We start from the raw sequence: 24,471 nt of genomic DNA on the forward strand, positions 1-24,471 counted from the left end.
ACATCAGAGAGTGCGAAGAAACTAACAGATCAACATAAGAAACCACAAAAATCTATGACCACATCTATGACCGCAGGACCAAAAAGCTCTGCACCCCCCTATATAGATCTGGTATAGGGATCAGCTTCATCTACCTGATGATTCTCTGGGACATTGTGATTCTCCTCTGAACAGTCCTGGGAATACAGAGGACTGGGACATCTCTCTGGTGGATTTATTCTACTGGATTCATCTGTAGGAAACACACAGTGACTGAATACATGTATATACTACTGTATATCTGTCTATATATCGCACTCTTCCCTCTACACCTGCAATTCTATGTTTATTTAATCAAAGACTAAAAGGTCGCGTACTGAGATTTGCGGATACAATTTAAAGGGATCGGGCACAGAGGACACTTATTAAGAGCTTCCTGCCAACCAAAAGAAAGTGCCCTGGTACGCCCTGGAACAATGGCGCCTCAGCATAGTAGGGAATTCTAAATTTCAAGAGAGGGAACCCCCAGTGAAGACCCTCATCTTTTGTTAGTCACACAAAGTACTTGTATTAAGGAAAACAACTACTCCAAGTTTTCTCTCCACAGGGAATGGGAAACCACCGAGGTGTTGGAGGAAGCTCTACGGTTTTATAACACCAAGTTTTCTTTTACCTGGTGTGGTTATGAAGAATGAGAAAATAAAATATATGATTACATTTATTTAATTGGTTTTCAGTGAACATTGACAATGGCGCCTGACAAGGGAGGAGATACTTGGAAGCAAATGAACAGTTTTTAAAGTTGATGTGTTGAAAACATGGGCAGGCAAAAGAATCTGAGCAACTTTGACAAGGGCTAAATTTTGATGGCTAGACGACTGGGTCAGAGCATCTCCAAAATGGAAGGTCTTGTGGGGTGTTCCTAGTATGCAGTGGTTAGTACGTATCAAAAGTGGTCGAAGGAAGGACAACTGGTGACAGGGTCATTGATGTGCGTGGGGAACAAAGGTCTGGCCGTCTGGTCCGATCCCACAGGAGAACTACTGCAGTACAAACTGTTCAAAAACATAATGCTGGCTACGATAGAAAGGTGTCCGAACACTCAGAGCATTTCAGCTCGCTGCATTTAGGGCTGCATCACTGCGTCCTAGTCAGAATACCCATGTTGACACCTGTCCTCTGGCGAAAGCTTCTGCAATGGGCATCAGAACTGACCATAAATCAATGAAAGAAAGTTGCATGATCTGATTAATCATGTTAACTTTTAGATAAAATGAACGGCCGTGTGAGTGTGCGTCGCTTTCCTTAGGAAGAGATGGCACCAGGATGCATTATGGGAAGAACTATAGAACAAATTGCTGAGAGACTTAATGCTGGCGGCAGAGGCAGTGTTGTGCTTTGGGCAATGTTCTGCTGGGTAAACTTGGGTCCTGGCTTTCACGTAGATGTTATCTTGAAACATACCACCTACCTAAACATGGTCATATATCAAGTAAACCCCTTCATGGCAGCAGTATCGTCAAATGGTAGAGACATCTTTCAGCAGGATAATGTGCCTTGCCACTCTGTAAACATTATTCAGGAATGGTTTGAGGAACATGACAAATAGTTCAATGAGTTCAAAGTGTTCAGGGCTCAAAGTGTTCACTTTGACTCCAAATTCCCCAGATCTTAATCCAATCGATCATCTGTAGGACACGCTGGAAAAACAAGTCCGATCCATGGAGGCCGCACCTCACAACTTACAGGACATAAAGGATCTGCTGCTAATATCTTGTGCCAGATACAACAGGAACCTTCAGAGGTCTTGTGGAGTTCCATGCCTCAATGAATCAGAGCTGTTTTATTTGCACGAAGGGTTCATACACAATATTAGGAAGGTGGTTTTAATGTTATGGCTGATGGGTGTATATCTTGGGCTCTGTGCAAACCAAGTTTTGAGCCTTCTGTCGGAGTTACACGTCAGTAGGACTCACGACGTATACGTTCCATGGAAGGATGCAACGTATTTCACTGTATAGACTTACAATGAGACACGTTGCCTATACAGCCCCTTTCCCTCACAGGCAGCACTTCACTGAACAATACACGGTATAGGGGAACAAGGGTGATCTTTACTACTCCCATGCAGAATATGCAGTCAGTGTAACAGAGGTAAACAGTGATCACCCCACTTCGCCTTCACCTCTTCCATACTCCTCCTTGTTCCCCATATACTATTTATAGTTCATAGGAACAATGCCTGTCATGCTGTATGTATTGTAGTTTGTTCCCCTCTTGCAGCTGCCTCATTCGGGCAGTATTTATTGTGCCCAGCTATGAGGTGTGGGCCGGAAGTGGGGAGTGTTCTTGCACGAGCACGAGCACAGCTGGGTGGACATGACTAAGCATGAGCCAGGGGCACGATATATACTGCTGTGCTGGTGTGGCGAGGAAAAGAGGGTCACATCCACCATTCACACTGCAGCAGTGGCGTAGCTATAGGGGTCGCAGCGGTCGCACTTGCGACCGGGCCCCTAAGCCTGGGGGGCCCACGGGCCCCTGTTGCCATACTGTATGCTTCCAAAAAAAATCTTCTGTGCCGTAAAGCCGGCACTTCCTGGTTACAGTCACATGGTACACTTAGTGTACCATGTGACCGTGTTGTCACGTGACACGTCTTCCGGACAGTGGAGTGGAAGAGTCGGTGCCGAGGACTCCAGGTGAGCTGCAGTCTGTGTTGTGTTGTAATGTATTGTGATGTAATGTGTTGTGTTGTGATGCCTTGTAATGTATTGTGTTGTATTGTGCTGTTTGCGGTGTAGAGGAGGGGGGGCCGTTAAATCACAGCCCCCCCTCCTCTCTCCACCGCAAACTTCACAATACAGTATAGTACACATGACTATGAGAGCGGGGCTGCGGCTGTGTAATACAGTCATTGCCCCGCTCCTGAGTCCTGACATGTGCGCGCCGTCAGCATGATATGATGCGGCCGGCGCTGCACTAATGATCTGCGGCACTGAAGACAGAACATGGCACCCCCATGTTCTGTCTTCAGTACCTGAACCGCCGCTCATTAGTGCAGCGCCGGCAGCATCTCCTCATGCTGACCGCGCGCGCACTTACTGTCAGGAGCGGGGCAATGACTGTATTACACAGTCGTAGCCCCGCTCTATAACGGCGGAGATCAGAGGAACCTCTCATCTCCGCCGCTATTCTCCTGAATGCTGCAATCAAAGCCGACTGCAGCATTCAGGGGAAAATGAGAAGGGGGGGATGCCCCTGGATCGTGTCACAGGGAATTCCTGTGACACGATCGAGGGCTATACCATATATGGGCAGACAGCCCTGGGGTCTATTGAAGGACCCCAGGGCTGTCTTACCATATTTCCTGTTAGGGCATACTGAGGTATGTCCTAACAACTGCCTGTGTGCTATCTGTCCACAGGCTAATGTACTGACATATATCTGATATATGCCAGTACATTAAAGTTTAAAAATAAAGTAAAAACAAAGTAATGTTAAATTTAAAAAAAACACATTCACCTTTTTTACAATAAACATTAAAATAGGTCTCAATACATAAAATATACACATATTGGGTATTGGCGCGGCCGTAATAACCTGCACAACGATTTTTTTTGCATTATTTGTGATGTGTACGCTGTAAAAAAATAAAATAAACTGCTTTCTATCACTTATTGTGAGGCACAAGGTGTGATGAATTTAACCTCCATGTGCCTCACATTAATAGTAATTAACCCCATCATGTACCTTACACATTAACCCATTATGACTGAGAAACATGACGGGATTAATTACTATTAACGTGAGGCACATTCAAAATTCATCATCACACCTCGTGCCTCACATTAGAAAACGAAAGAACTTTTTTTTTTTTATTACTGTAAACGAAGTATCGGTATCAAAGTCCAAATTTTGGTATCGTGACATCCCTACACTGTGGGTCGCGTCCCCCTGGGGGTTCGTGTGAAGACCTCCGGGGGGTCGCGAGTCACTCACCGAGGTCCCGGTTCCATTCAATCCTGGAGCAAGGAGCTGGCATCTCCTTGATCCAGCATTCACTGTGCCCTGAGCGGCTCGACGCAGGCAGGCGGGATGTAGCGACATCATCGCGCCTGTCTGCGCTGAGTCACTCATAGCACAGACCGGAGGAGGCGAAGGATCCTGCACCCGGCGTGGGAACGGGGATAGGTAAGTAATTATGCTATTTTTTTTATTATGCCCATATGGGGGCATTATACTGTATGGGGGGGCTGATATTGTGTGGGGGGCATTATACTGCATGGGGGGCAGATATGGCATGGGGGCTGATATGGGGAGCATTATACCGTATGGGGCTGTTATGGGGGGGCATTATACTGTGTGGGGGCAGCTATGGGAGCATTATACTGTGTGGGGGCATTATACTATGGGGGCTGTTGGGCAAAGCGTCTGGGCATAGGCACGCACAGGGGTCTGATGATAATGATGATGGTGGTGTTGGGGAGTGGTAGGGGGGCCCAAGCTGAATTCTTGCACCCGAGCCCATGAGCCTTTAGCTATGCCCCTGCACTGCAGGCTCTATTGTCTCTGTTCTAGAGAAGGTTATTCAAGGAGCAAGATCAGGTCAAGCCTATTCCTCTTCCGATCCACCGAGGCGGAGATATACAGTAGTGCAAGGATTGAGTTCACCTAGGGAAGCTCCAGTGATAACTGTTCAGTTACATCACTGGAGCTTCTCACCTTATTTATTTAACATAGTCCTGTGCCATATAGTGCCTTCTTCCACCTATAGGCCCCCATTGTAAAAAAAAAAAACCTTATGTTTATGGTATATGTTTTTTACTGAACATAGTGTCCATAGGATGGAATAGTGTAGTCTACTACCCTATTCTATACAGTTTTTTTGCTGTATACTTATGTATATTAGCCAAACGAAGGCCAAAAAGATGGTTCAGTGAGATACCTCAGGTAATGGTTCAAGGTATGGCCATAAGGTTTCTGATATACAAAGATATTCAAATAATCCTATGGGCCCGTAACAGATGTGTATCAACTATGAATAATACGGTGGCAATGTATACTGCAGATAATACAATAATGTTAGTAGATGAGAAGATTTTCTCCTTGTTGTTTACTAAACTTTAATTTATTAAGAGTGACAGAATCATAAGAGGAGGGAAAGGTAGGAGAACTTCACTATGGAATGGCCGCTTGGTCCATTTTGTCTGAATTTTGAATAATTAAATTAACTTCAGAATTATTATTGGATTTTTGGATTCTAATATTTTTCTTTGTGAACACATTTCAATTTGGGCGGAGCTTTTGTTGGATAACATCTGTTTTTGGCTCTAACACACTGAGGATAAGGGGCCACAACTTCTTGCTGTCTTTAGTTTCAGACATTGAAAATAAAATAGAAGTAATGTAGGATCATATGATTTACTGTCTTTTAATCATGAGTGGATGTCATTTAATGTTGTACTACTTACAGGATATGTACAGCTTTCAACCAAATTATTTTTATTGTTTATTTGGTTCCCAAATGTAAGATTAAGCAACTTTCTAAATAGTCTTCATTAAAAAGATCCTACCACTTGGCTGCTGTAGGGACTGTGTAACTCCTGTGGATAGCTGGTCTCATGCAAATTCGAACTCAAATCTGTCACTCCACTGCTGCTGGCGGCTGACTCAACAGCTCTCCCTCCTTTCGTTTTTAGTGTTAGAGATAGGCGTGTGGAGGGGGGTGGTACATAGCAGGTCCGAGTATAGAGAAAGCATCTTGACAGCCTGTGAGCTCTCCTCCTTATCTTCACTAGGATACTAACAGCTTGTGTGATCTTGTCTGTACAACCCTCCGCCCTCCGCTGGCATCTCTAATACGGAGAGAAGGGAGGGGGAAGAGCAGCTGAGTCAGCCACCAGGAGCAGTGCACTGACGGATTTGAGTTAGAATTTGCAGTAGATGAACTGTCTGCATGAGTTAACAAACGATTGTTAATGAACAATAAATAAAAAAATTCAGTTCAAAAAGGTGTAGATAGCCTTTAAAAGGAACTGGTTAGTAGGTTTGAAGCCACTAAACCACCAGCATGCCGTCATGAAGCCGGAGTTTAGCGTTCTAAACCTGCCTACCTCAAAAAAAGGACATTTATGGAATGGTTAGTAAAGTAAATTACAACTTACCGGAAGAAGTTCAGCAGCATCGGGTGCATGCTCATATGAAGCCGAGGACACTACACCTCGTTTTACTGTACATGCGCAGCGAACTGTCATCTGCTACATATGCGCCTGATGTCCCTCCCGAGCTCCTTTCGGTAAGTTGTAATTTACTTTACTAATTATTCCCTAACTACAAATAGATAGACTCCAGACGCATACTCATTAAAGGCTAGGTGAAGTATGGGACACCAACTTCCCCCCATATTTTACCATATAGACTGCTCCATAACTATTAGAACTATACCGAAAAAATAGAGCTCGTAGTCAGAGTATATATAAGAATATAACAATTTTATTGCACAAATATGACATACATTTAAAAACATCTAGATTTAAGACTCTAGTACTAACACTGCGGTATTTATAGAGCACAACAAGGAAAATACTGAATAAAGAGTATAATTTATTTTGTTGAAGACTGCATAGACTGCCCACAGAGATTATGTGAACTTTCTCAACCACACTGGGTTCCAAGCTGATGCACCCTACTGTCCTCTAATAACCCCTATATGTAAAAAGCTAATAAAGGTGGGGGGGAAGGCAGAGGGAGCAATCAGTATCAATCATGAGTGGTCAAACATGTAGTCTTACCCATTATATAGAAGGAGAGTGTTACAGATCCGTGTTGGCTCAGCCACAGAGACCCCTGGGTTATTAGAGGACAGTAGGGTGCATCAGCTTGGAACCCAGTGTGGTTGAGAAAGTTCACATAATCTCTGTGGGCAGTCTATGCAGTCTTCAACAAAATAAATTATACTCTTTATTCAGTATTTTCCTTGTTGTGCTCTATAAATACCGCAGTGTTAGTACTAGAGTCTTAAATCTAGATGTTTTTAAATGTATGTCATATTTGTGCAATAAAATTGTTATATTCTTATATATAATCTGACTACGAGCTCTATTTTTTCGATATGGTTCTAACTATTCCCTAACGTCTGTTTATGAGGTGGGCAGGTATTGAACACTAGACCCCGGCTGTTTATCAGTATGCTGGTGGTTTAGTTGCTCCAAACTTACTGACAGGTTCCCTTAGTTATTATTGATGATCAAGGTTTCTTAGAAGGTGTGAACCTGCACTGTGATTGGATATCAGTGTATTTCTATTCTATTCTATTTCTAGAGACCTGACATATCCACACTAAATGGATAGAGAGTAGTCGTGCGCCATGGCTTCAGCCGCTGAAAACTCAGACGTCAGATTATATTGCTGGACTAAACTATGGTGGCCACATATTTATTATGTATGTAATATTACACAACTCCAAATCACATGAACAGCAACAATATAATACAATGGAAGTTGCTCTTTATCCCTCTCACTGCTTGTCCGGAGCTGTGCTCATCCAGGAGGAAAAGTACTGAGCACAGCTCGGACAGTTGTGTTACTGCAGGGAGAACGGCTTGTAATGAGCAGCAGCTTCTCCCTGCTGTCACGGCCCGCTCCCGTTCCTTAACGGGTGATGCCCACAACCACAGTCCGTTGTCTTCCTTCCGGCGTCTCCCTCCTAGGAGACGCCAGCATTCGCGGCCGGCTGGTACTGCTCCCTCTGATAAAGTGTGAGCGCGCGCGGTCCTGGTCTTAAAGGGCCAGCGCGCACATGTTTCAAGTTCCCTAATCAACACCTGCCCATCCTGAACTATAAAAAGGGCTCTGCCCTCCCATTCCCTGCCTGAGCGTTGTTGTCGTTTTCCCATGTCTGTATTGCAAATGGTCTCTTAGTGTTTTCCAGTTCCCAGTGTTACCGTTCCTGCTGCCTGTATCCTGTATCCTGTGGTGTGCTTTGTTCCGAGCCTGTGTTGTACCTGAGCTGTACCTTGCCTTGCCTGCTGGAATTCTCCACGTCGACTGTCGTCTGTCCTTCTGGATTCCATCCGCCACGTCTGGCCCAACCCACCACCTCCAGCCCCATCTGTGCCAAAGCCCGTGCCACTATCCGGACTATCCCAGGTACCTGTGTGCTAAACACCTACCATAGACTTTGTGTGTAGACTGTGAGTTGGTCAGCTGCCTCTCCGCTGTATCGAGCGGCCTAGTGGGTCCACATACACTACCGTTCAAAAGTTTAGGGTCCCTTAGAAATTTCCTTATTTTTTAAAGAAAAGCACAGTTTTTTTCAATGAAGATAACAATAAATTAATCAGAAATACACTCTATACATTGTTAATGTGGTAAATGACTATTCTAGCCGCAAACGTCTGGTTTTTAATGCAATATCTACATAGGTGTATAGAGGCCCATTTCCAGCAACCATCACTCCAGTGTTCTAATGGTACATTGTGTTTGCTAACTGTGTTAGAAGGCTAATGGATGATTAGAAAACACTTGAAAACCCTTGTGCAATTATGTTAGTACTGCTGTAAACAGTTTTGCTGTTTAGAGGAGCTATACAACTGACCTTCCTTTGAGCTAGTTGAGAATCTGGAGCATTACATTTGTGGGTTCGATTAAACTCTCCAAATGGCTAGAAAAAGAGACCTTTCATGTGAAACTCGACTGTCTATTCTTGTTCTTAGAAATGACGGCTATTCCATGCGAGAAATTGCCAAGAAACTGAAGATTTTCTACAACGGTGTGTGCTACTCCCTTCAGAGGACAGCACAAAAAGTCTCTAACCAGAGTAGAAAGAGAAGTGGAAGGCCCCGCTGCACAACTGAACAACAAGACAAATACATTAGAGTCTCTAGTTTGAGAAATAGACGCCTCACAGGTCCTCAACTGGCAGCTTCATTAAATAGTACCCGCAAAACGCCAGTGTTAACGTCTACAGTGAAGAGGCGACTCTGGGATGCTGGCCTTCAGGGCAGAGTGGCAAATAAAAAGCCATATCTGAGACTGGCTAATAAAAGGAAAAGATTAATATGGGCAAAAGCACACAGACATTGGACAGAGGAAGATTGGAAAAAAGTGTTATGGACAGACGAATGGAAGTTTGAGGTGTTTGGATCACACAGAAGAACATTTGTGAGACACAGAACAACTGAAAAGATGCTGGAAGAGTGCCTGACGCCATCTGTCAAGCATGGTGGAGGTAATGTGATGGTCTGGGGTTGCTTTGGTGCTGGTAAAGTGGGAGATTTGTACAAGGTAAAAGGGATTTTGAATAAGGAAGGCTATCACTCCATTTTGCAACGCCATGCCATACCCTGTGGACAGCGCTTGATTGGATCCAATTTCATCCTACAACAGGACAATGACCCAAAGCACACCTCCAAATTATGCAAGAACTATTTAGGGAAGAAGCAGGCAGCTGGTATTGTATCTGTAATGGAGTGGCCAGCGCAGTCACCAGATCTCAACCCCATAGAGCTGTTGTGGGAGCAGCTTGACTATATGGTACGCAAGAAGTGCCCATCAAGCCAATCCAACTTGTGGGAGGGGCTTCTGGAAGCATGGGGTGAAATTTCTCCCGATTACCTCAGCAAATTAACAGCTAGAATGCCAAAGGTCTGCAATGCTGGAATTGCTGCAAATGTAGCATTCCAAGACAAAAGCAAAGTTTGAAGGAGAAAATTATTATTTCAAGTAAAAATCATTATTTATAACCTTGTCAATGTCTTGACTATATTTTCTAGTCGTTTTGCAACTCATTTGATAAATATAAGTGTGAGTTTTCATGGAAAACACAAAATTGTCTGACCCCAAACCTTTGAAAGGTAGTGTACCTTGTGATCGTGACAGTACGCTCAGGCCATGGAATCCGCTGGCCAGCCTAAGACTGCAGTTCAGAGGATACAGACAGATATGCATGACTTACGGGCACGTTAGGATAAACTTTTTGAGGCTGTTAACTCCATCATGGTCCGACTGGATCAACTCCCTGTTCCACCCCCGGTTCCTCCTCCAGAGACTGCTGCTGTTCCACTGTCCGTTACACCTCCTGTTTGTTCCAAATCCACAGTTTCACTGCCTCTTCCTCCTCGCTATGACGGTGACCCTAGGGCCTGTAGGGGGTTCATCAGTCTATGCACAATTCATTTTAGACTACGTGCTCATCTCTTCCCCTTGGAGGAGGCCAAAGTGGCATTTATTATCTCCCTCCTCAGTGGTATGGCCCTCGCATGGGCAAACTCCATCTTGGAACGACAGAGACCTGAATCATCGGACGTAGCCTTGTTCCTGCAGTTTTTCCGTGCCATGTTCGAGGAGCCAGGTCGAACATCTTCTGCCGCAGCAACTCTGCTAGACCTCAAACAAGGAGGCTCCACAGTAGGAGAGTATGCTATCTTTTTTCGTACCCTGGCGGCAGAGTTGGCATGGAACAATGAGGCATTGGTGGAGACATTTTGGCATGGACTGTCCTCACACATCAAGGGCGGGCTTACAGCCTGCGACCTCCCTTCCACCTTGGATGCCCTCATCCTGTTGGCCGCCCGGGTCGACATGAGGATTCAGGAACGCACTCAGGAGGTTCGGCAGAAGAGAGGGTTTCATAGACCGGCACCCTCGGCCCAGAGACCACTATTGCCTTCCCTTGTTGCGAAACCTAAATAACCGATGCAGGTAGACAGAGTCCAGTTGTCCAATCAGGAGAAACAGCGCAGACGCTCTTCTGGATTATGCCTGTATTGTGGCCTCAAGGGCCATTTCGTGCGCAATGTCCACAGAAGCCAGGGAACTCCAGCACCTAGGGTTGGTTGGAGAGGCAACTCTAGGGAGGATGACGCCAAACGTCAAAACCTCTTCCAAATTATTTATACCAGTAACACTCATCTCTGGAGATAAATCTTATCCCTCCTCTGCCTATCTTGATTCCGGGGCAGCTGCAAATTTCATCCAGCAGAATTTAGTAGATAGTCTACGTCTACCCACAGTTCTTCTGGAGAGACAGCTGGATGTTGCCTCTGTGAATGGACTGCCATTGCCCGATCATATTGTGTCCATCACTAAACCATTGACCTTACAGATCAGGGTCCTTCACTCGGAACAGATCACCTTCTTTGTCCTGCCTAAAGGCATCAACCCTGACCTGCTGGGTCTGCCTTGGCTCCGCCTAAATGCTCTGGGGATCGACTGGAGTTCCGGAGAGGTCCTCCAATGGGGCCCCAAATGCCTTGCCTCCCACAGGTTCATCCTGTTTTGCCTCCACTGCCTCAGACACTTTCCTATCTACCGTCGCAGTATGCCAGTTTTGCAGATGTCTTCGGTAAGAAGGCGGCAGAGACGCTTCCCCTCCATTGCATCTATGACTGCCCTGTTGAATTACTTCCTTATGCCTCGCCAACTCGAGGTCAAGTTTATCCTTTCTCCATGCCAGAAACTCTAGCCATGTATGCCTACGTTAAGGAGAACATCGAGAGAGGGTTCATCTGGAAGTCATCCTCCCCGGCAGGAGCCGGATTCTTCTTCGTGAAAAAAAAGGACGGATCTCTTAACCCATGTATTGACGACCGGGGTTAGAACCAAATTACGGTCAAGAATAAGTACCCCCTACCACTCATCTCCAAACTTTGATAGAAATCGTGGGGCCAAGGTGTTCATGAAGCTGGATCTATGCGGAGCTTATAACTTGATCTGTATCCGCAAGGGTGACGAGTGGAAAACCGCTTTAACACCCGAGACCACCATTATGAATACCTCATGATGCCTTTTTGACTATATAATGGCCCAGCTGTGTTCCAGGAATTTGTAAATTACATTTTCCGAGACCTACTGTATGTCTGTGTGGTGGTCTATCTGGACGACATCCTGATTTACTCACCTGATTTTTTGACTCATCAGAAGCACATTGGCCAAGTCCTCTTGCGGTTGAGGGAGAACCGTCTATATGCTAAACTCGAGAAATGTGTATTCGAGAGGAACTTTTTGCCCTTCCTGGGCTACATTGTGTCTGACCGTGGTCTCCAGATGGATCCAGGGAAGATAAGATCCATCTTGGAGTGGCCACGACCTCAGGGTCTTCGTTCCATACAACAATTTCTGGGGTTTGAAAACTTCTATTGGCAGTTTATCCCAAATTTCTCATCTCTGACTGCCCCAATCTCGGTCCTCACCAAAAAGGGGGTGAACGCCAAGGTCTCGACTCTGGAGGCAAAATCAGCGTTTACTGAGCTCAAGAGCGCTTTTACCTCAGCATCTGTTGTCCATTACCCTGATGCTTCTCTGCAATTTCTTCTGGAGGTGGATGCCTCTTCCGTAGGTGCGGGAGCACTACTGTGCCAAAAGAATTCCAAAGGCAAGATGGTGGCTTGTGGCTTCTTCTCAAAATTATTCTCCCCAGCAGAACACAACTATTCCATTGGGGATCGGGAATTGCTGGCCGTCAAGCTGGCCTTAGATGAGTGGGAACACTTTCTGGAGGGTGCTAGTCATCCGATACAGACCACAAGAACCGAGGAAATATATGGAAATGTCAGCTCACCCTCCTAGGTGCACGAAGAAAACAGCGATCTCCACACTGTAGAAACAACAATCCAGAAGGAAAAGGTTCAGCACTCCTTGTGGAACATGAAAAAATCCTCTTTATTGGTTAAAATAGAAGCCAGCGGAAGACTGAACAGCAAACAGTGGACAAGAAACATAAAACATGCGTTCCCTCTGACGCGTTTCTAGCTCTCAAGAGCCATTACTGATAGATAGGGTAAGGAATGAGAAAAAATAGCAGCCAAGACAAAAAACACCCACTTTGATCAGGTGTATGCAATTATCACAGAAGTGGATGACATGTGAAACATACAAAATTGTATAAAATGCAACTATAAAATCTCAAGCCAAACACAAAAATACAAAATGTGCAAAATATATAAAATATTAGTAGTTCAGAATAAGATCATTTCTCACATTTAAACCATTGGGGACTATAGTGTTCAACATGAGAATCCAGTAACCCTCACGATTCAAAAGTGCTCTCCTATGATCACCACCTCGCACTTTTAACTATTTACTCTTTCAATTCTTGAAAACTCAAAACTACTTGTATCGCCTTGGTGCATAAGACTAAAATGTTTATCCAATGATAACTATTACACTATTCAATAGTAGGCAACGACTTACATGTGCAAGCGCTGCTCCCTGAAAGAGAGCGGCACCTAAAATTCGCCACACGCTGCTGGGTTGAATCCCTGACAGCGTCTACTGAACAAGCAAATCGATATACACAGGCTGTTCAGTCACTCCATTACATCGTGCTGCTGTTCACTGCTTCCTCCGTGACGACGGGGAGAACGGACAGCAAGCACTTAACTAATCTGCTACTGACAGTCTCCCACGTACTGTGGTGAGAATTGACATTAAGCACCTAAGAAATACTTGCGAGGATCAGCGCTGCATATCATTCACACTGCTGTTGCTGACAGTCACCCACGTACTACAGTGAGAACTGACAGCAAGCACCTAGAAAATAGGGCTTTAATAGTGCTTTCAGTAATGCTCATTCACAATACATTGCTGTCAAAAATTCCAGCACGATAATTACAAAGCTGCTGACCCTAATAGTGAGGAATATAGGTGTGCTCCATCTGAAAAGGTGGAACACACAGGCTATCTAGCCAAAATACCTTGATGTGCTGCTGCATACGATTCCCCACGAATACAGTGGAGGAAATAAGTATTTGATCCCTTGCTGATTTTGTAAGTTTGCCCACTGTCAAAGACATGAACAGTCTAGAATTTTTAGGGTAGGTTAATTTTACCAGTGAGAGATAGATTATATATAAAAAAAAAAAAGAAAATCACATTGTCAAAATTATATATATTTATTTGCATTGTGCACAGAGAAATAAGTATTTGATCCCCTACCAACCATTAAGAGTTCAGCCTCCTCCAGACCAGTTACACGCTCCAAATCAACTTGGTGCCTGCATTAAAGACAGCTGTCTTACATGGTCACCTGTATAAAAGACTCCTGTCCACAGACTCAATGAATCAGTCTGACTCTAACCTCTACAACATGGGCAAGACCAAAGAGCTTTCTAAGGATGTCAGGGACAAGATCATAGACCTGCACAAGGCTGGAATGGACTACAAAACCATAAGTAAGACGCTGGATGAGAAGGAGACAACTGTTGGTGCAATAGGAAGAAAATGGAAGACATACAAAATGACTGTCAATCGACATCGATCTGGGGCTCCATGCAAAATCTCACCTCGTGGGGTATCCTTCATCCTGAGGAAGGTGAGAGCTCAGCCGAAAACTACACAGGGGGAACTTGTTAATGATTTCAAGGCAGCTGGGACCACAGTCACCAAGAAAACCATTGGCAACACATTACGCCGTAATGGATTAAAATCCTGCAGTGCCCGCAAGGTCCCCCTGCTCAAGAAGGCACATGTACAGGCCCGTCTGAAGTTTGCAAATGAACATCTGGATGATTCTGAGAGTGATTGGGAGAAGGTGCTGTGGTCAGATGAGACTAAAATTGAGCTCTTTGGCATTAACTCTACTCGCCGTGTTTGGAGGAAGAGAAATGCTGCCTATGACCCAAAGAACACCGTCCCCACTGTCAAGCATGGAGGTGGAAACATTATGTTTTGGGGGTGTTTCTCTGCTAAGGGCACAGGACTACTTCACCGCATCAATGGGAGAATGGATGGAGCCATGTACCGTCAAATCCTGAGTGACAACTTCCTTCTCTCCACCAGGACATTAAAAATGGCTCGTGGCTGGGTCTTCCAGCACGACAATGACCCGAAACATACAGCCAAGGCAATAAAGGAGTGGCTCAAAAAGAAGCACATTAAGGTCATGGAGTGGCCTAGCCAGTCTCCAGACCTTAATCCCATTGAAAACTTATGGAGGGAGCTGAAGATCCGAGTTGCCAAGCGACAGCCTCGAAATCTTAATGATTTACAGATGATCTGCAAAGAGGAGTGGGCCAAAATTCCATCTAACATGTGTGCAAACCTCATCATTAACTACAAAAAACGTCTGACTGCTGTGCTTGCCAACAAGGGTTTTGCCACCAAGTATTAAGTCTTGTTTGCCAAAGGGATCAAATACTTATTTCTCTGTGCACAATGCAAATAAATATATATAATTTTGACAATGTGATTTTCTTTTTCTTTTTTTTTTATATAATCTCTCTCTCACTGGTAAAATTAACCTAGCCTAAAAATTCTAGACTGTTCATGTCTTTGACAGTGGGCAAACTTACAAAATCAGCAAGGGATCAAATACTTATTTCCTTCACTGTATATATATGAGAAAGATCTATGAGGACTATTAACTAGAATTGTTAATATTAATACTGTGCAAGATTTAATTATGATCTCTCTGTCTAAATTCATGTATTGTAATCAATAAAGAAACACATATAAATGACAAGCCCTGGGAAAAATGCTTACAACACACGCATATTGTGAGAAGATTAGCTGAAGGTGTATCCCTTGGCCTATACTAATTCACAGGGTCCATTGAAACCTTAAGTACAAAAATGTATAATGCAAAAGAGAATTGTAAATTGTCTCTCTTATATTCAACCCTAACTGGTAAGGGGCAAAGATTTAAGGGAAGTTGGGAGGAATGAAGGAGAGATAGAATAAAAGTCATATGTCATCGCTAATATGGCCAATACGAGGGCAAATCCAACGATAGGTAATAACAAATAAATTTGGGTGAGTTCCTTACAGAAAGCAACCAAAATGTACTCTCATTAAGGCCATGGGGATTGATGGAATTAATCTGGAAGATCCATTGGCTCTCCCTCTTGAGGAGAACCTCATCCAAATTACCTCCCCTAATGCCCAATTTGAGTTGGTAAATTGCCCAGCCTCTTAGACTTGTCCAGTCCAAATTATGACTCTGCTTGTAGTGCCTGGCAATTGGAATTGGAGTAAAAGGTTTTTTTTTTAGCCTGACTTACTCTCTCATTTGTATCAAAATTTAAGATGGAGCCAATATGCTCTCGAATTTGAATCCTCAATTCCCTTGTGGTCTTGCCCACATATCTGAGGCCGCATGGGCATTCTAGACAGTAAATTACACCTTCTGATTTGCATCTAATGTGCTCTGTAATGGTAAATTTTTTCCCAGAGCCATCTAAACACTCTTTTGTAGTTTTAAGACTTCTACAAGCCTTGCATGGTTTGCACAGAAAGAATCCTGGTGTTGAAGTTGCTACATTGGTAACTATACGAGAAAAATTACTCGGGACAAGAAGGTCAGATTTACTCTTCCCTTTACGATAACCCAAGGGTTATTTTGTTGAGCTCTAAGGGTATGTGCACACACACTAATTACGTCCGTAATTGACGGACGTATTTCGGCCGCAAGTCCCGGACCGAACTCAGTGCAGGGAGCCGGGCTCCTAGCATCATACTTCTGTACGACGCTAGGAGTCCCTGCCTCGCTGCAGGACAACTATCCCGTACTGTAATCATGTTTTCAGTACGGGACAGTTGTCCTGCAGCGAGGCAGGGACTCCTAGCATCGTACATAAGTATGATGCTAGGAGCCCGGCTCCCTGCACTGAGTTCGGTCCGGGACTTGCGGCCGAAATACGTCCGTCAATTACGGACGTAATTAGTGTGTGTGCACATACCCTAAATCTGTTTTCAAGACATGTCACGGTTTATTAATGATGTTTAACATTACGTTCCAATCATTATGATAGTCTGTAATAAACCTTGATTCGCTAGCAAAATCTGTATTCCTTTTCTTTGGGGTTAAAAGGTCCTCTCGGTTAGTCCTTATGGCTATGTTATATGCCTCTTTAATACTCCTGTTCGAGTAGTTTCTTATCTGCAGTCTAGATTTAAGTTTTGCAGCTCTCTGTTTAAAAACTGAGAAAGTTGAGCAGTTTTGTCTTAGACGTAGGAATTCCCCTTTGGGAATCCCCTTTATTGTGTTAGAAGAATGTGCACTCTCAGCATCTAACAGGCTATTAGTTGAAGTCTCTTTTCTATAGAGGTCGGTATTTAACTCTCCTTTTGTATCCTGGTATATTCTAATGTCCAAAAAAGGTATTGAGTTATAGTCAAAGTTCCATTTCAGTTTAAGATTAAGAACATTATTAATAAGAAAGCGGATGAAATCATGTAGGTTGGAGACAGTACCACTCCAAACCACCAGGATATCATCTATGTAATGCCGCCATAAACTGACATGTATCCTGTGGTATGGTCACAGTATTTAGCCGCTAAATCGAGTGTCCGTTTGTCACCTAGGTGGGTATGGTTGCGGCTGCCGCTTTGTGTGTGTTCTTACCCTCAGGGTAGATTCAGTCCTGCAGATTTGTAGCAGAAATTTTTAAAACTGATAATCGTTCTGTAAAGGATCTGCCAGACACAGCTTGTGTCGACGCCCGTGGTTAATCAGTCTGCATCTGCTCCTAGGTCTGATAGAGTGACTCGATCTGCTACCACTCAGGCTGGTAGGCTGAGGAGTGGGAGAACCTATCACAGCCTGGCCAGACGCTTCTAGCTCCCGCCCTCGGTCTATTTATACCTTCATTTGCTTCTTGTCTTTGCCTGTGATTCTCTCTGGTTTCCTGGCTGTGCTGTTCCAGCTATTACTATTGACCTCTCCTTCATATTGACCCTGGCTTTACTGACTACGCTCCTGCTCTGCGTTTGGTATCTCGTACACTCCAGGTTTGACTCGACTCGTTCACTACTCTTTTTGCTTACGGTGTTGCCATGGGCAACTGCCTCATTTCCCTTAGCTTCTGTGTACCCTTGTCTGTTTGCAAATATTGAGCATAGGGACCGTCACCTAGTTGTACGCCGTCGCCTAGAACGGGTCGTGCAAGTAGGCAGGGACTGAGTGGCGGGTAGATTAAGGCTCACCTGTCTGTCTCCCCACCCCGTCATTACACGTTCCATACAACTGAGTGGGGTTGTTTCTGCAGCATGCACATAGATTCTGAAAGTCCCATTAAAATAAATCGGACAGCTGCAGACATTTCTCAAACAAAACTGCTATTTGTGAACTGGAGTTTGACCTAAAAAAAAAGAAAAACATGAAAAACTGCACCTGAAAGCCAGAAATGGATCTAGCCGGAAAGAGAAGTATAAGTCCTTCATTTATATTTCCCATTTCTTTTTAATGCACTCTTGGCTTTGGCTAAAAAAAAAACCTACATGTGTGATTCTGGACTTAGAGAGGATCTAGGAGGAACGTGTCTCATTTAAACCTCTGATGTTTGGTTTTCTCTTTGTTAGTGAAATGTGTGGTATCACCATGCCGAGATTCAGAGCGCTCTGAGGCCTTCATAAGGTTATGGATGTCTATGATTCAGGAAAGGGAAAATGGCCAAACTCTTAGATGTTAATCATTCCACTGTCCAGAAAACCATCTACATGTGGAGATTTCAGACAACAGTCAATTGGTCCAGGCCAGTCTGTCTCAGTAGCAGAACACAAGATGCTGAGAGAAATTTCTGAGAATCCCAGAATTTCTTTAAAAATCTACACGTAGATTTTGCCACTCTTGATGTCTACCATTGCAAAAAAGGCTTAAAAAAGGAATACTACATGGGGGTGTGCCAAAAGAAAACCTTAGCTATCCAGAAAAACCATCAGGGCAAGACTAAAGTTTACTCGTGAACACCTAGGCAAAAAACATGACTTCTGGAAAAGTCTGCTGTGGAAGGAAGAATCAAAAAGTTATTTGTCTCCAGTACCAGAAGACATGTTTGCGATAAATTATAGACCACATTTCACCAGAAAATATGCTTGGCGTAAATTAAAGACCGCATTTCGCTAGAATAAAACTATAAATGACTTGAGAGCATGGTGGAGGAAATGTTATGGTTTGGAACTGCTAAGTTGTATCAGGACCTAGGCAGCTCATCATCCTAGAATCCACTATGAATTCTACATTGGCAGAGACTTTGAGGATAATATGAGTTTGTCTGGCAGAAAGCCTTAAGTTCAGTTTAAAGTAGACTTTGGTACATGGCAATACCAGTAAACCCACCAAGGAATGGCCATACAAAAAATAAATGGAGATTCCTTGAATGGCCAAGGCAAAGCCTAATTCTAAATCTCATTAAGATTGGGGGGGGTAAAACTGATTGTGCATGTTCCCTATGATAGAGTAGGAAACAAAATATCCCATATAAGAGACTAATAGACTGTAATGTTTGTCACGATCTATGGGTATGTGGACCCACTGGGCCATACCGCCGTAGCAGGATAGCAGCTGGCCAAACAGTGTACCAAGTCAATGTCTATATAGTCCAAGCACAAGGGTACCTGTAGCAGCTCCGACAGTAGTAACGGCTAGGCTCAGATGGGACCTTGGCAGCAGACACCAGACGTGGTGTAACACAGAAGGCGTGACAGATGGCACAACACGACTCCAACTTTCTAAGGCACAGGAACAACGGTAGCACGGGATACAGGTAGCAGGTTCTGGAACACTGGGAACAGGATAACACTAAGGGACCATTTGAAAGACTAACACGGGTAAACACAACAACGCTCAGGCAATGAGTGAAAGGGCAGAGCCCTTTTTATAGTCCAGTGTGATTATGGGTTAATTGATGATTATTTTTATGTGCTACGGGACACAGCAGAGCGGAGCAGAAGTGAGCGCTGGCCTCTCCTGGGGAGGAGATGCGGGCCAGCGCTCACAGATCCATGGCTGCAGCAGTTGGGGGGTAAGTAATCCCGACGGTGCGCAGCCGTGGATGCTACAATGTCTCATTTACATTTGCATATTTTGGACAGTATTTTACATCAGTATTTGACAAAACTAGGAGTAGGTCCACAACATGGACCTTTTCTCGGTTTATGTTCCGCTTCCAGTTTTCTTAAAAATACTGATGCGAAATACTAACCAAAATACGCAAGTGTGAATGAGGCTTTATAAAAAGCCTGCTGGAGTTTGTTTTTTGCCAAAAGATGCAGAACCAGGTATTTGAGCCATAGAAGGAAGTGGCATATCTGTGAGCTGGTTTTATTTTGTTTAAAAAATTATTGCAAATTGAATTTATACTTTATTTTCTGTCAGCTTTTTTCTTTTTATATTGTATAAATGAAGATTAAATATTGATACACGTCAACATATGTAAAGAAAAAAAACTTACATGGGATGTCCTTACGTGACTGTAGTCTTAGACACTAAAGGCTCCATACACGTGTAGTAATTAATAGGAAAAGGGATGGGGATAAGAACAAAGAAGGGTAAAAGTTACTTGGATTGTTCGATCTCTTAGGATATAGAACCGGCACCAGAAGGCAGATTTTGCCTACCAAGGGAATATATTTCGAACGGTTCCTCTGTTGCGATCAAAAATGTATTTTCAAATCCCATTAATATTTGTGTTATTTATTGTGGTTTTTGTTTTGTTTTTTTATTATTTTTATGTAGTTATAAAGTCAGATATTATTCATCTCCTTAACTGCCACTGGTAATTCCTATAGCTAGTAGAGGTGAATACAGAAATAAAAATGGGAAGAGGAGGAAAGGCCGGGTTCCAAATTGAAATGCTGTATCCCTAATAATCAAAAACTGTGTGCATTGTAACACCGCTGTAAATTGTATCAGCAGCGTTTATTGAAACCATACAGCTGCTACTAAGAGATATAAACGGCTATATAGTGTCATCCTAACAAGAGGAAATACAGTAGCAGCGTATATGTAACCACAGCATGAGCAGAGCCACAGCAGCAGCGTACATGTAACCGCAGCATGAGTGGAGACACAGCGGCAGCGTACATGTAACCATAGCATGTGTAGACACAGCGGCAGCGTACAGGTTACCGCAGCATAAGCAGAGACACAGCAGCAGCGTACATGTAACCACAGCATGAGCAGAGACACAGCAGCAGCGTACATGTAACCGCAGCATGAGCAGAGACACAGCAGCATACATGTAACCGCACCATGAGCAGAGACACAGCAGCAGTGTACATGTAACCACAGCATGAGCAGAGACACAGCAGTAGCATACATGTAACCACCGCATGAGCAGAGACACAGCAGCAGTGTACATGTAACCGCAGCATGAGCAGAGACACAGCAGCAGCTTACATGTAACCGCAGCATGAGCAGAGACGCAGCAGCAGCGTACATGTAACCACAGCATGAGCAGAGACACAGCAGCAGTTACATGCTCATGCTGCCTTCTGGTGCTGGTTTAATATTATAAGAGATCGAACGATCGAAGTAACTTTTGCCCTTCTTTTTTCTTATCCCCATTCTTTTTTCCAATTTACTATTTACCGATGGTGGTTCACATCAGGGCAGAATAAAAGTTATTAAAAATATTAAAAAAGATCCAAATAGAGGAAGCTTTAACCCGTCCATACACGTGTAGTTTTGAAGGGCAGAAGAATGATTGTGAGTAAGCCAAAAACGACATTAGTGTTTAACTTACACATGAAAAAGGTTATAGTTGTGTTACCATCCACAGAGCAGGTTTTACATGAACTACCGCTCCCATCCTGACACAGTCGCGCAATGATCTCCCATCATCTTACACTAAACCTTACATGTAACGTTGTGTTGTTAGAATTTTATTTTTTAATAAAGTGCTTGTCCCTCACAATGTTTTTTGTTATTCTCGGTGTTTGTTGAATTGGGTTTTATCAATGTACCTAAAAGGGGTTATCTGTCTGTCTCTGTTTACAAGGCAATGTCACATCACATGGTAAGGATTGGCTGCCTTTGAGACAAGACATGGTGTCATGTCACCTCGTAATCATAGAGAAGTAGGAAGCTTCAATGAGGGAATAGAGAGGAACAAAGGAGTATTCCCAACATAGGATGTGCCATAAATGTCTGGTAGATGCAGGTCCACCCTCTGGTACCCGCACCTATGTGGAAAATATGGGTCGCCTGACCTGCCTGGTGAGTCGGCTGCTGCATCATGGCAGAGAATGAATGGAGAGGTGGCCACGCATGGGCATATACTAGATCCATGTTCCTAAAAAAAAAACCTCTTGGTTAAAGACTACAGATCTATCTGTTTCCAGCTTAGGAAGTCCACTGATCCTTTTAGATGGACTGATGAGAGGGACAGATTTTCCTTGGCCCAGATGACATAAATAGTATTGTCAGACAGAATCTTGATATGGTGATATCTTAATTGTAGAAAGGCCAATTTTATGGTTTTCCAGACCAATCTCAATTCTTGGTAATTTGAAGATCTTAACCAGACGTCCTGAGATCAAGTTCCCTGTAGAAATTTGTCCTGAAAATAAGACCCAAAAGGTTGTTTCATATTTGCTCAGGAATCTAGAGATTATTTTAAAATTATTTTGTCTAAAGCCATGAACAAGTGGAATAGAAATTGAAGCAAAAAAAATCAACTAATAAAGTAAATAGATGAGGCAGCAAACCATAATGAAGTCATTATTATGAGGGACTTTAACTACCCTGATATAAACTGGGAGGCAGAAATCTTCAGGTCCCACAAAGGAAACAGGTTTTTGATAATAATTAAAGACAATTACATTTCACAACTGATGCAGGACCTAACAAGAGGGGATGGGGGCACTTCTAGACATAATTTTAACCAACAGGTTTGGGGTCACCTAGGTAATAGTGACCGCAACATAATAAATTTTCATGTATTCTTTAATAGAGAATACTTTGGTAGAGTATCTAAAATAACACTAAACTTCAGAAAGGGATGACCTTAAGGGCATTAACTGGGGTAATGTCCTGAAAAATAAAAATACACAAACTAAAAATGGGACATTTTTAAAAGCCTCTTAAATAGGGTCTGTGAAAAATATATACCTAAGGCCAGATTCACATGAACGAGTGCAAACTCGGATGTGAAAAACATCTGTTTTTCACGTTGGAGTTGCACCCCTGCAGGACCAGTTTTCACAGATCCCTCAAACTCTATTGAGGGATATGTGAAAACAGACTAAAATAGGACGTCCTATTTTTCACGGGCCCTTGAAACATTCTGTTAAAACAATGGCTGTGTGAAAAGCCCCATTGAAATACATGTGTCCATGTGATGGTCGTTAAAAAAAACGGCATCATACTGACGAGATATACGCTCGTCTGAATCAGGCCTTATGGGAATAAACAAGCTAGAAACAGGATGAAACCGATGTGGTTAAACAAAACAGTAAGGGGGCAATGATTGATAAGAAAGCATCCAAACTACTGAAGCAAGACAGTAGTGACGAGGCTTAAAATAATTCTAAAAGAAAAAAAATAAGTTGCATAAAAGACATAGGCAGAAAAGATTGAAATATAGACTCGTTGTCAAAGAAAGTGGAAATAACCCAAAAATATTTTTCAAATACATAAATAATAAGAAACTGAAAGTGTTGCCCCTCTCAAAAATAATCTGGGTATAATGGTGGAGGAGGATGAGGAAAAGTCCAATCTATTAAATGTCTCCTTCTCTACTGTATTTACACATTAAAATACAATGTCAGATGACAGGATTAGGGATAAAGTAAATTCCCCTGTAAATGTCACCTGCTTAACCCAGCAAGAAGTGCAGCACCGCCATAAAAACACTAAAATAGACAAATCAGCGGGTCAGGATGGCATACACCCCGAGTTCTGCAGGAATTAAGTACCATGATAGACAGACCCATATTTCTGATGTATATGGATTTTATCATGATTGGGTCTGTTCCACAGGACTGCCGTTTAGCAAACGTTTTGCCAATATTCAAAAAGGTGTCAAAAAGTGAGCCCGGAAACAATAGACCTGTAAGTTTAACCTCCATTGTGGGTAAAATATTTGAGAGTTTTCTAAGAGATGCTATTCTCGAGTATCTCAATGTAAATATATTGTTAACGCAGCATCAGTTTGGGTTTATGAGGGATTGGTCCGGCCAATCCAATCTGATTAGCATCCATGAGTGAAGTTCTAGATTGGAGCGGGATAAGGCTGTGGATGTGGTGTATTTAGACTTTTCAAAGCCGTTTGACACTGTGCAGCATAAAAGGTTGGTATATAAAATAAAAATGATGGGACTGGGGGTAAATGGTTATGTGTAATTGGGTTAAAAACTGTCTCAGTGATAGAAAACAGCAGGTGGCTATTAATGGTACATCCTCAGAGTGGGTCACAGTTACTAGTGGATTTCCACAGAGGTCAGTATTGGACCCTCTTCTTTTTAATATGATTATTAATGACCTTGTAGAGGGTTTACAGAGTATAATTCCAGAATTGGCAGATGATACTAAGCTCTGAAAAGGAGGATAATGTAATACTACAGAGGGATTTGGGGAAGCTGGAGGTCTGGACAGAGAAATGGCAAATGAAGTTTAATGATAAATGTAAGGTTATGAACTTGGGCCGAGGAAACAAATTTTACAGTTAGCATTAAATGGTAAAACACTGGGCAAAACTGCTACTGGAAAAGACTTGGGAATATTGGTGGACAGTATATTTACCTCTAGCAACCAGTGGCAGACAGCTGCTG

General features: G+C 43.2%; 1 protein-coding gene across 1 annotated transcript in view; it reads right to left on the bottom strand.

Annotated features, from left to right (window-relative positions):
- LOC142698612 (uncharacterized) overlaps positions 1–24,471 on the bottom strand; it is a 201,682-nt gene that overhangs the window by 155,217 nt on the left and 21,994 nt on the right. The gene's annotated exons all lie outside the window — the stretch shown is intronic.

The sequence above is a fragment of the Rhinoderma darwinii genome, chromosome 1 (assembly GCF_050947455.1).
Source record: "Rhinoderma darwinii isolate aRhiDar2 chromosome 1, aRhiDar2.hap1, whole genome shotgun sequence".
Classification (NCBI taxonomy): domain Eukaryota; kingdom Metazoa; phylum Chordata; class Amphibia; order Anura; family Rhinodermatidae; genus Rhinoderma; species Rhinoderma darwinii.